This window comes from Grampus griseus (assembly GCF_964374135.1).
Source record: "Grampus griseus genome assembly, chromosome: 14".
NCBI lineage: Eukaryota > Metazoa > Chordata > Mammalia > Artiodactyla > Delphinidae > Grampus > Grampus griseus.
This window is the reverse complement of record NC_139008.1, coordinates 21264167-21277310: the sequence shown is the minus strand read 5'-3', so window position 1 is coordinate 21277310 and position 13144 is coordinate 21264167. Positions and strand designations below refer to the sequence as shown.

Below are 13144 nucleotides of genomic sequence, written 5' to 3'. Positions count from 1 at the left end.
GAGGCGCGAGGAGTGCCGGGACACCGAGGTCCGCTGCCCCGCCGGCCCCTACTGGTCTTTTGACTCCCAGGTTTGCTCTGCTTAATGCGGGGAAATTGAGGGTCGGTCGGAAGTTTAGAGCAGTTAGCTGTTTTTTCCTTGATATCTGAGCCTCTAACCCACTGAGAATTTGTACTCACTTCCCCTGAAATGGTGGGCCTCAGACCTACCTGAGTATCTGGGGGTAGGAAGGGGTGCAGTTGAAGCTAACTGCACAGTTAAGCATCTGAAGTCATGACGTTACACCTGGAAAGAAGAGAATGCAGCCCGAGCACTTGATGGCCAGCAGGGCAGTGAACGCTGTTCTCCACAGACAGTAACAAAATAAATACGGCTCATGGGTTGTGGCTTTTACCATCATCGTGCAGACAAAGCACAGAAATTCTAAAGTAGGGTGACAGACCAGAAGGTCAATATTCTCAGCCTTGATGTAATGGTAAAGGTACAGCTGACAGAAGACAGCTTAGAGTAGAATGCCAGCCAGTAAACGTGGAAGAGGTAATAAAAGAGGAATGGTAAACTCACAAATCCTTTTCTTCTGAATCCAGGTATACTAAAAGGTAAAATGTAACTGATCTACTTTTTATTGCTAGGTTAAGAAAGAAGCTAGGTCCCCTGTGTAGCTTGTACTGCCCTGGTTGTCAATATTCTGGTAGAGATATTATTAGCCCAGAGCCAAAAGAAAATAACTAAAACCAACTATCTTAATTTACAAGTAAGTCACTACAGAGAAAGCTCTTTGGAAAGAGAGATGATTGGATTTAGGATTTGCTGATGGTGATTTGTGGAAGCTGAAGGGCTGGAATCATGCCTCTGACCTTCAAGAGACTCATCTTTCACAGCCACTAATCTGCAAGATGGAAAGTGCTTTTTCTCCATGGCAAAACTCCTTTTGACTCCGGGTCAAATGGGAAACTGTATTGAAATGCCCTTTAACATTCTTCAAAAAACAAACACAAAACAACAACGAAAAAGAATGGTCTGGAGAATTAAAGTTATTGATGATTTTAAATGGCAATCCGTCCCCCCCCCCAAAACCCCACATACCAGACTTTATGCCTTTTAGTATTAGTGTGTTCTTTTTAAGGACACTATTTGGGGAAACTTTTTTCCCCCTGCAAAAGCATGAACAAAAATTGCACTGAAAAAGACAAGTTAGCTTCCAGTGCTAAAAACCCTGCTTTGGAGGGGTTTCCATCATTCTTTTAGAGTCTATAGTCATAGCTGAGAAGCAATCATAAGCAGCCTCTTCAGCAACATTATTATTTGGTTTAGTAATAGGTTAGTGAATAACAACCCAAGCTGATTCTAAAAGGAGGGTTTTGGGTTTCATTTAATAATTCACCAGTATTTTGTGCACCTGCCCACCCTAATCATTACACCATTTTGCTACTTTTAAACTCTTCTGTATAAAACATTTTGTGTTACAGAAGAACCAGTTTCAGAAATCCTTTATTCCTGGTTGTAAAGATACACTATTCTTGTTCTTTGGTGTTTTGTTGCTATAGTAAAATCAGGTAAGGAGAGTTTTTAGATAGTAGTGTTGGCTTTAAAAAGATTCTTAAGTGGTGATTTTCAGTTTGATACCTACTGAAATAAGTGCTTATTACGATGAAAATAATCTAAAGCAAAATACTGATAGTTCCTTTTGCGGATAGAAATAAGGAAGATTTTTACTTCCTCCTCTCAATATATATAAACAGAAGTTTAGGCTATGGAGTTTTTTGTAATGTTATTAAAACCTTATATTCACCATATATATATATTTATATATATATATATATCACATAAACCTTATGTTTCAGACAGGGTGGGTGCTTAACTCAAAATCTTTAAAAAAATTTGAACTCAACTAAGCAAGCTTATGATTCTTTGCAAAATTCTGAGTTTATAAATACCTGCCTTCTGACTTAATGATAGATCAGTTCAGAGGGTGTGGCATGCTTCTTGTTTTAGCATGCCTGAAATAAAACTAAGAAAGAGTGCCTAGATTTTGGTGGGCTAAATTTGTATCTTGGCTTTTGGTTCTCCGGACTCCCTTGTTTTTGGCTCTCTTAGTAACCCTGTGGCCTCAGCTTCAATCTTCATTCTCACTTATGCCAAAAAGTAACTCCCTAGAGTGAGGTCTTCAACAGTACTTCCCAGCGTTTTCAAACCTGAGAATTACCTTTAAAGCCGGAAAAGTTGGCTGACCTCCACATAATAGTACTTGTATTTTTCAAGAGTTTGAGAATGCATAATGATAACAGTTCAAGTATTTGTATTGTATCATTACAGCAGAATCTACAAACATTTTAAGAAAGCTAGTACACAAATGGGCAAAATATTCTTTATTCTGTTCACAGACAATGCTTGGTCTGCATATGGGTTTCATAACCTTTTTGATAATTCTAGGGCTCTACTTGCCATAGAATTAAAATCATTCTTGTATCTACCCGATGCAAAATGAAACTCAGGCACTTAGGTAATTTGATCATTTGAGCCAGATACCCACTTCCCCCTTCTAACTTGCTCTCCCCTTCTCTAAGAAATTGGGTAATATAGACTGAGGTTCCTGCTTAATTCCCAAGAATTGTTTAAGCAGGTAACATCTCTCGAATTATCTGAATATTTTTGTTTTCTGCTTCAGTAAGATTTTGGAGACCTGCCCATTATAAAACAGGAAAATCATGGTGTTATCTTTTTTTTTTAATTTAATTTATTTATTTTTGGCTTCATTGGGTCTTCGTTGCTGCATGTGGGCTTTTTCTAGTTGTGGTGAGTGGGCGCTACTCTTCGTCGTGGTGCACGGGCTGCTTATTGCGGTGGCTTCTCTTGTTGCGGAGCACGGGCTCTAGGTGCGCGGGCTCAGTAGTTGTGGCTCGTGGGCTCCAGAGTGCAGGTTCAGTAGTTGTGGCGCACGGGCTTAGTTGCTCTGTGGCATGGGGGATCTTCCCAGACCAGGACTTGAACACGTGTCCCCTGCATTGGCAGGTGGATTCTTAACCACTGTGCCGCCAGGGAAGTCCCCATGGTGTTATCTTAAACCTATAATCAAGATTAAAAAAGCAAGATGAGTCTATACCTACCTCTTGCTTGGTTAACCTTTTCCTGTTTTCCAGTTGGATAAATCAAGTCCCTGAAAGGGTAAGACAATTTGCCAGATTTAAGAGGAACATTTACATCAGAGCAAGGACCAAAATGTGTTCTTTCTATATCCATCTTAGCTTTGGGCCAAAGTTACATAGAATGTCAGGAGGAGATCAAAAATAAATCTCCCACTGCAAGTCTGTACTACTGAATGGACAACTTTATGCTAAGATGAAGGGCTTGCAGCTATTCCTTCTCTTTGACACTTGCTAAAGGATGTCACTTCATTGTTTTTTTTCTGTTGTAACCTCCCAAGTAGGGAGGATAATACTGCCATAAACACATCTCCCTGACCACTAGTTAAACATGTCTAAACTCTTGAATATATTTCACTTTTATAAGTTAGAAGAGATACTAAAGATATATTCAAGTAAAGCCACACTCTATGCAAATTAGGGTTCCTGGCAACATCTCACAGATTGTTGAGTGAGTGGATAAGAAAGTAAAGCATTAAATCTCGTTGCGTATTCACAGCTAGTGGTTTTGAACTTTTATTTAAATTAACTAGTGTCCAGTGGAATTTTGCCACTCATCAGTTATTGTATGCAAGCAGTGAATTTTAACCATTTCTTTTTTTTCTTAAACTAAAGGAAGAAGAATTCCTCTGTGTGGAAAATGGCATTTTAAAATATCAAAACCATTGCTTGGGCATTTTCTAGGATAACATTAGGGGCTGAAATGCTAAATTCTATCTTCAATTTCTACTATGTAAAGGCTTTTTTACACCTGTACAAGATTTCAGAAGTGGCCTTTTACCAAGCGCAGGTGAGATGGAGCCCTTGTTGTCCTTTCACCTTAGGACAGAGTTTCTCCTTCCTCATAGTTGTGCCTTGCTGTGGTTTTACAAGGAGCTGATTCCTCATGAGCTGAAAGAGTTAACTATCAAGAAGAGGTTATCCATGTCCAAGATCCTCTGTTTAACGGCAAAGAGACTTTTGAAAGATTGTCAAAACACAACAGCTTTAGAGTTTAAAGGGTAAGCTTTTGGTTATCTGGAAAATTCCCTTATGTGGAAAAATTAGAATTGTTAAGATATTCTATGTTTTGAAATGACCCATGGTATTCACAAATTTTATTGTAACTCATTACCAATTAGATGTTCAGGATGGATAGAGTTCATGGTCTTAAAAACCCGTATGGTTTATAATGTTACTTGTTTATTACCAACAACAACATCCTTGATCTAATAAGTGTTTTTGCCATTTTGAGATGGCAAACACTAATATTTTAACCTTTCCTAATGAAATTATGTAAAACTGTGCCATGGTCTGTAAACAGGCCATCACTCTTTGCAGAGGCATGGCTGTGTGCCTTGTGGGGAGACACTGTAGCGTAATGATTGAAAGCACAGACTCTGGGGTCATCTGCCTTGGCTCAAACCCTGGCTCTGTCATTTATTAGCCTGGCAAGTTGCTTAACATATCTGGCCCTCAGTTTCCTTGTAAAGCAGGGATAATAATAGTACCTGCTTCACAGGGTTGTTTTAAGGATTTAATGAAATAATTCATGTAAAAACTTGTTTGCCTAAACACAAAGTGAATGTACACTGTTTTTGAGAGGTAGTATTAGCTGTTATTAATAATATTTCAATATGTACACCCCCTACAGATACTGGAAGCAATGAGCTTTTTTTTTTTTTCTCAACTGATCAACTTTGGTTACTTCACATTAATTAAAAATTCAGGGGTCATTTTCATCAGTATAAACTATACTAAAATAATCCTGTGTTGTTGTTTTTTTTTTTTTTCTCCTAGATGATTTTAATGATTTGGAATGCTCTTAACGACCTGACTGGGTATTTTCACAACAACTGTTAGGCTGACTGCTGTTCCAATCATCATAGTTCTGTTTTGTGTGGTGGCCCTTTATATGAAATAGCCTTCCTGCTTCCTTGGCTCCCTTGGAAGTACTATCATGAAGGTGACTGGGTTAGTGGGCTTCACCTGGTGGTATCATTATGTGCTTTTGATAGCACGCTTACCTTTGTTCAGCAAGCCCAGTGTGTACTGTTTGCAGAAATTTTCACTAGATATTTCACTAGTCAGCTAATTATTTAAATTATTTTCACTAATTTCACTAGTCGGCTTCAGCTTATTAAAATCAACCAAGTGGCATCACTGGTAGGATCTACCAGTATCCTTTTCTGTGGTCTCATCTCTGATAACATGGAAATTTTGCTCAGTTTTCAGGCCATCACTGTTGTCATGCTATTCTTGCTACTGCCAGCCTTTACATTGGCATGCGCCACGTGAGTCACTTAGAACCTAAAAGAAGCCCTGAGGAAAACCCTTTCTCAGAAACTGAATAGGATCTCCCCTGGACCTCCATCATCTCACTGATGAGACAAATCTTGATCCAGAAAAACTTTCGCCTTTTTCTGACTATGAATTTCTTCCAAGTCTTCCATTTAACCTTCTTCAGTAACTTCATGATGATCTCTGTTGATAATCTCATTCCTAAGGATGTTCTTCCTTCTTCCATAAGCGGCATCAGGCTTTATCTGCCCACAGGTATGTGATGATTCTTCATGTATCTTCCTACAGGGATTAAAGATGTAACTCTTACCTGGCTGAGGAATTAAAAACCTGATTATATCAGTAGTTGGAAAAAATGATTCACATTTATTAAGAGACCCAAAGATTCAGAGTCCCAGAAATTATACAAGATTCTGTAGAAACATAATGGAAACAAGAGATGCAAGGAAAAAAGGAAGGAGCACCCAAGAAAGCTGAGCAATGTAATATTTTAAACATTTAGCTTTTCAATTTTGTTCTCCTGAGCTTCCTCATTTAAACCTCCACACAACTACAGAGGAAAATACATGGCTTCCTGTGAGCCTGTCATTTTGCTTTATCCTGACATTTAAGATTCCTGTGACTGTTACAAGGAAGAAGAGTTACTTGATCATGGATTCCTGAAGCCAGGTTTCAAAAACACTTGGCTAAAAGACTGGAGTCCTAGAATTCCAGAGCGTTAGTAAAATTCCATGGCCATGACCATTATTGTAGAGGGTGTATCCTCCAAAAAATATACCAACCTGTTGTTTATTACACGATTTGGAGAGTTGATGAATAAAATTGCTTCCCTTAACCTAAATATATCCTCTAAAGATATGACTTAATCTAGCCGATGATATGGGTTTTTCCTGTTTTCACAATTAAAATCTGTTATCTATACTCTTCAGAGAATAAGTTATTCTAGATAGACAAGTTTTTACTGTTTACTAACTTTCCAAAAGATTTAAAACATGTGGGGTAGAAGTAGTTCTGAAATGTTCTAAATGTTGCCACACTTTCTTAAGCAAAGTATGAGGGATAGAATTTGCCTTTCTGCCATTAGCTCAAGGCCTTTATCATAGTTTGGTTACTGTATATACCATAATACTGGTAACTCACATTTTCTGAGTGCTTACCATGTGCAATGGGCCATGCCAAGTACATTGTATACGTTATCTCGTGTAATCCTGACAACTACCTTTGAAAGACCCATCCTGCCAAATGAGAAAAGGGAGGCTCAGAGGCCCTTAGAGTCGTGCACTTTAAGATTCTCTCTCTAAAGTGTACTGTGTTTATGTGGTCTGTTTAGCAGAATTTACCAAATAGAGTAGCATTTTTGGCTTATCAGTATAGTCTCAGGGACTATGTGTACACAGTAAAATGATGCTCCCCCTTCATGGCAGTTTGAGGTTTTTCAAGCTGTTTGCTGACCCAGAATGGGGAGCTGTTTGAGTTCTTGTTTCTACTTGTTATTGTCAGATTCTAGGCTATATATACATTCCCACTTTTAATCATGTACTTGCCTATAGTATCTCCTCCAGGTAAAAAAAGTTTGTTAAACTCTTACATAAATTAAAAAAAAAAAAGTAGATAGATATTTTTATTTTTTTGGCCACACCCAGTGGCATATGGCATCTTAGCTCCCTGACCAGGGATCGAACCTGTGCCCCCTGGAGTGGAAGCATAGAGTCCTAACCACTGGACCACCAGGGAATTCCCAATAGATAGATGTTTTTAAGCAGTTTAATTGAGATGTAATTCACATACCATACAATTAATTCACCCATTTAAAGTATACAATTCAGTGGTTTTTAGTATATTCGCAGACTTGTGCAACCATCAGCACAGTCAATTTTATTTTTGTTTATTTTTAAATTTTTTGGCCGTGCCACATGGCTTGCAGAATCTCAGTTCCCCGAACAGGGATTGAATCTGGGCCAAAGCAGTGAAAGCCTGGAATCCTAACCACCAGGCCACAAGGGAACTCCCACCACAGTCAAGTTTAGAACATTTCATAATCTCAAAAAAATGAGTTGAAATAAGGTAGTTTTTTGGTTACGGTTTTATTGAGGTATGATTGACTCTCAAGAAACTACATATATTTAAACTGTACGACTTGGTACAGTTTGACCTATGTATGTACCATGAAACCATCACCACAATCAAAATAGTAGATGTACTCATCGCTCTCCAAATTGTCCTTGTAATCCCTCCCTCTAATTCTTCCTTAGTTTGCATTTTCTAGATTTTTATATAAATGGAATAATACAATACGTACTATTTTTTGGTCTGGATTCTTCAGTCATGTTGCTGTGGTATCAGTATTTCATTCCGTTTTATTGCCAAATAATATTCCATTGTGTGGATATACCACAGTTTGTTTACCTATTCACTTTTTAATGGGCATTTGGTTGTTTCCAGTTTGGGGCTATTACAAATAAAGCTGCTGTGAAAATTTGTGTCTTTTTTTTTTAGATGAATTTTAATTTAATTTTTATTTATTTTTTTATACAGCAGGTTCTTATTAGTCATCAATTTTATACACATTAGTGTATACATGTCAATCTTTGTATGGACATATGCTTTCCTTTCTCTTGGGTAAACCCCTAGGAGTAGAATGGCTGAACTGCATGGTAGGTAAATGTTTAACTTTTAAAGACACTGACAAACTGTTTTCCAAAATGGTTGTACCATTTTACATTCCTCCCAATCATGTATAAGTTTTCCAGTTCCTCCACATTCTCATCAATATTATATCAGGCTTTTTAGTTTTGGCTATACTAGTAGGTGTGTAGCAGTATCTTATTGTAGTTTTGATTTGCATTTTCCTAATGACTGCTAATGATGTTGAGCATCTTTTTTTTTTTTTTGGTGGTACGCAGGCCTGTCACTGTTGTGGCCTCTCCCGTTGCGGAGCACAGGCTCCGGACGCGCAGGCTCAGCGGCCATGGCTCACGGGCCCAGCCGCTCCGTGGCATGGAGCCCAGACCAGGGCACAAACCCCTGTCCCCTGCATCAGCAGGCAGACTCTCAACCACTGTGCCACCAGGGAAGCCCTTGAGCATCTTTTAATGTGCTTACTTGCCACCCATATATCTTTTTGGTGAATTATTTGTTTAAATATTTAATTATTTTTTAAGTGAATTGTATATTGTTGAATTGTAAGAGTACTTTATATATTCAATATATTATGTATTCTCAGTAAAGGTGCTTTGTTGGATATATGTTCAGCAATATTTTCTCCCAGTCTCTCTTGGCTATTAAATTTTAAGAGAAGTATAGCCAAAAGATTTCAACGATCATTTTTCTCAAGCCTTCACACTAACATATGAATCTCTGTTGATCTCAATAAAAAAATCATTATAAAGTGGAAATCCAAAGTTGCCTTAAATTTTATTCTTAATTTCTAAAGAAGTGACACGTATAAATTATTGGGGTAAAAAAAATGACAGCTTGTTGGAATTTGTTGTTATTTATGTGGCTAAGTCACTTTAACACAATACCTGTTGGTTTTGGTAACGAAGGCTAAGCACTGTATTTTCATTTTCTCAGGCTCTCTTCCCAGTGGCTTTCTTTTTGAGGAATTGAATAAATGAAAGGAGAAAAGAATGAGCAAGTGCTTTTTCTCTCTAATAACTGTTTTAATCGGTCTGTGACTCTTCCACATCCCACTCCCCTCCAAGAGGCAGAATAGTAAATGGGTTAGGAGCATGGAGACTGCCAGGGAGAAGTCTGCCTCCCCACTTATTAGCTGTCTGACCCTGGGGAAGTTACTGAAGCTCTCTGTGTCTCAGTTTCCTTCTCTGTAAAATGAGAATAAAAATGGTACCTACGGATTGGAATTATTATGAGGATTAAGTGAATTAAGACATACAAAGTACTTAAAATGGTTCCTGGCACAAAATAAACACTCTAGAAATGTTAGCTTTTATTAAATCTCAGTGCAGCAAATATTTATTAAACTTTCACTATAAGCACAGCATTGCCTTTATCTCTGTTTGGATTTAGGCTTCTTTGGCATTTGTTTGCCAACACTTGTTCTGGGACACATTATTCACAACTTCTACTCAATAAACACATGAATGGAGAGCCAAAACCCTCAGTTTGTAGAAGGCTTTACTTTAGTAAAAGAAAAAGTAGTCTCTTTTTTTGTCGTTATATTACTCATCATTGGCTCCTATCTTTTTTTTTAAGATAATGGTTTTTAATTTAATTTTACTTATTTATTTTTGGTTGCATTGGGTCTTTGTTGCTGCACGCGGGCTTTCTCTAGCTGCCTCGAGTGGGGGGCTACTCTTCGTTGCGGTGCACGGGCTTCTCAATGCAGTGGCTTCTCTTGTTGCGGAGCACCGGCTCTGGGCACGCGGGCTTCAGTAGTTGTGGTGCACGGGCTTAGCAGTTGTGGCTTGCGGGCTCTAGAGCGCAGGCTCAGCAGTTGTGGCGCACGGGCTTAGTTGCTCCGTGTCATGTGGGATCTTCCCAGACCAGGGAATCGAACCCATGTCCCCTGCATTGGCAGGCGGGTTCTTAACCACTGTGCCGCCAGGGAAGTCCCTGGCTCATATCTTTTTACATTGGACAGAAAAGTAATAAGGAACAATTATTAAGTACTTTATATGGTGAGAGAGACAGAGACAGAGAAGGGGAGGGAGTGCTACTGGGAGGAAATGCCTCTTAGGTAAAGTAACTTGTCTATGAATGAACAGCTGATAAAAGTGGCAAAGCTGGAATTCAAACCTCGGGACATCTGATTTCAAAATCTTTCTCTTTCCACTTTGCCACATATTTCTTACATTATTACTTTCTTATATTTTGTATAGTATTTATGTATTAGAGGTCGAAAACAAGAAGCTTCATTTCAATATGTGGAACTGTGTAAATTTACAATATTATTATTAAATATAGGAATATAAGGGGGCTTGCTGGGGTGTTTTACATACTTTCCCTTATAGAACTCTAAGAAATGCCTTGGATCCCATCAATCACTGAGCCATTGTTTTAATATTAAAAAAAAAAGCGCTCTTGTTCCTTGAAAGTACAGAATTAAACCAAAAAAATCAGTCAGGGGGAAAACCCCTTATTTTTGTTAAAGAATATTGGTATTACATCATTGAAAATTCTCCTCTAATTGTAATGTATGCACATTTGGTTAGTGAAAACAGTTCAGGGCTAAATGATATACTTCTTAAAACTGAAAACAAAGAGGATCTTTTAATCTTTGTTAATGTACATATGTATATTTAGCACTAACTTTTTGGTCTAGAACAATGAACTTTTTCATTGGTAGCAAGAAATGCAGTAAAAAAATGTGATTGAGCTCTTAACATGAATCGAGTAGAATTATGAAAATATATAAGATTAGGCAGGAAACACAACCAGAAGAAATGTAGATAGAATCATAAACTATTGTTTATCTCTGGTGCTTGATTTTAGGATTAAGAAAGTACATTTCAGACATATTACAGCAAGAAGAATAGTAAGATATTCATTTAACTATTTACTACTGTGTGCTAGGTGAATTCTGGGCTTTAATCTCAAATTTTAAAATCTGAATTTATTTTAGATTTGAGCTGGCCTTTTCACATTACAATAAAGCAATGCTTGTTGTTTCTAAGTGATGGTTCTTTCATAGTTGGTTTTAGTAAAACCTCATGTTAGTGTGGAAATAAAAATGTATGAAACTGTTGCTCACTTTGTTCATTTTATAGGAAATAATAGCTGTTTCCTTGTTATTTATAGAATATTGGTCAACTTTTATGGATATCAATGGATAATAACATTTCTAACCATGATAGATAGTATTAGTTGTGTGTTTCAACTGATGTTATAATTCAGAAGCAAATTTATCTTTGGCTGAGAACGTGTATTTCGTTGTCAGGAAGAATAAGCATAATTCATGGGATTCCATCTTAACACGACGCCAATCTGCTTCCATTTCAGGGCCTTGCACTTGTCAGCCAGTCCCGGCTGAGGAAGTTCGGTTACTATGTATCTTGTTTGCATTCTACCTAGAAGGAACAGCCTCCATTGTCATGTTACTTCTTGGACAGCAATACTATTATTTGTTGGCTCGTTATCTCACTTTTATCATGTAAGTAAATGCCGGTGCCAGTCCCAAAATTACAGTAGGTCTTGCCATTTCCTTTCAAGCAGTGAAACATCTTTGATCTGAAATGTGTTTAACATTCATTTCTAGGCAGAGTCATTATACCTTTCTGTCAAATTGAATGTGAACTCCTTTTTTGCAGAGACTTCTAATGCTAAATTTTGTGGTAAAGTTAAGCACCTCTTTGTAACGTATTAAAGGGCATCATTTAGTAAACGCTGCTGCCAAATAATCATCTTGTCCCCAAAAGATGTTCTTTGCCTTTGCCATCTTGGGAAATGGCTCTACCATCTTTCTAGTTGCCCGCATCAGAGATTGAGAAGTTGTCTTTGCCATCTCTTTCTTGTCTCCTACATCCAATAAGCTACCAATTATTAGTAGTTTTAGCTCCCTAATATGTCCTGAATCCATCCCTTCTCTGTTTCCACTGCCATTCCTTTAGCTCAGGTCCTCATCATCTCTTACCTGGATTTCCATATAGCCTCCCACATGGTCCCCTTGCCTCTAGTCCCCAGTCCCTCCAACCCCTTCTTCCATATTGCTTCTAGAGTAACGTGTCATTCCATTGCTTAACAATCTTAAGTGGCTTCTCATTACTTGCAGGATATAATGCAAATAATGACATATGAGGTCCTTTGTTATGCAGGCCCTGTTTACCCTTTATCCTCATTTCTTGTTACTCCTCCACTTAGAATGAACTCCCTGCCATAGAGAAACATTTTGCAGTGCCTGATTCAACACCTCCATGTCTAACATGCAGCATTCTGTGCCTGGAGAGCTTTCACTGTTTCTTATATGGCTCTCTCCTAGTGTTTCTTTAGGCTGCAGCTCAGGGGTGTGTTTTCTGGAAAGCCTTCCTCTATTTCCTCATCTGGATTGGTTGTCCCTCCTACATGACCCCAATGCCCTGTGCTTATCTCTGCTGTAGCATTTATCCCCCTGTCTGTGATTGTCTGTGGCTCCCACTGGACTGAGCTTATTATGAATAAGGTCTAGTTTCTTATTACTGTGGCCCCATTATCTACTATAGTTCCTGCAAATAGTTGGTCCTTAGAAAATGTGTTTTGGGTGAATGAATTAATAAATCCGACTCCAGGTCCCTGCTGGAACAATTTGAGAAAATTTTCATGAAGACTTACTTGCATTTTGAATACATTGGTAACGGAGAGTATACTAATTAACCCAAAGGATTGAATCTCTGTGAAACTTCAAGATGTTAGAACCCCACATAGATAGCTATTCTATAAATCTACAATAGTGGCCTTGGCTCTATCATATTTAAAAGGACATCTTGATAGGGATTTTTAGAATAAAAAATTTTGTTTGCTTTTTTTTTTTTACTTAAACATACCTTCATTTTTATTCTTCTATCATAACTAAAATGTTATATGTCCTTTTATAGTTCTTAACTTTCCTATCTTGATATCAAGAGATTTCTGTATTGGATGTGCTGTTGAACTAGAAGATTTCTAAATGCTTCTCCAGTTAAAATATATTGGAATTTATATTATTAAATACTTACTACTTATATATAATATTTTACTTAACTCATTTTTTTTTGCATGGGATAAAGATTGTGCAAAAGAAATATAAG

The 13144-nt window shown here is 37.7% G+C and overlaps 1 pseudogene across 1 annotated transcript in view; it reads left to right on the top strand.

Moving 5' to 3' along the window:
* Positions 1–3553: 3553 nt before the first annotated feature.
* LOC309832266 (transmembrane protein 180-like) overlaps positions 3554–13144 on the top strand; it is a 32334-nt pseudogene continuing 22743 nt past the window's right edge. The window contains exons 1-4 of the transcript in view: positions 3554–3594; positions 3759–3933; positions 4923–5678; positions 11385–11535. The product of the transcript in view is annotated as a transmembrane protein 180-like (transcript). The remainder of the gene's footprint in view (positions 3595–3758; positions 3934–4922; positions 5679–11384; positions 11536–13144) is intronic.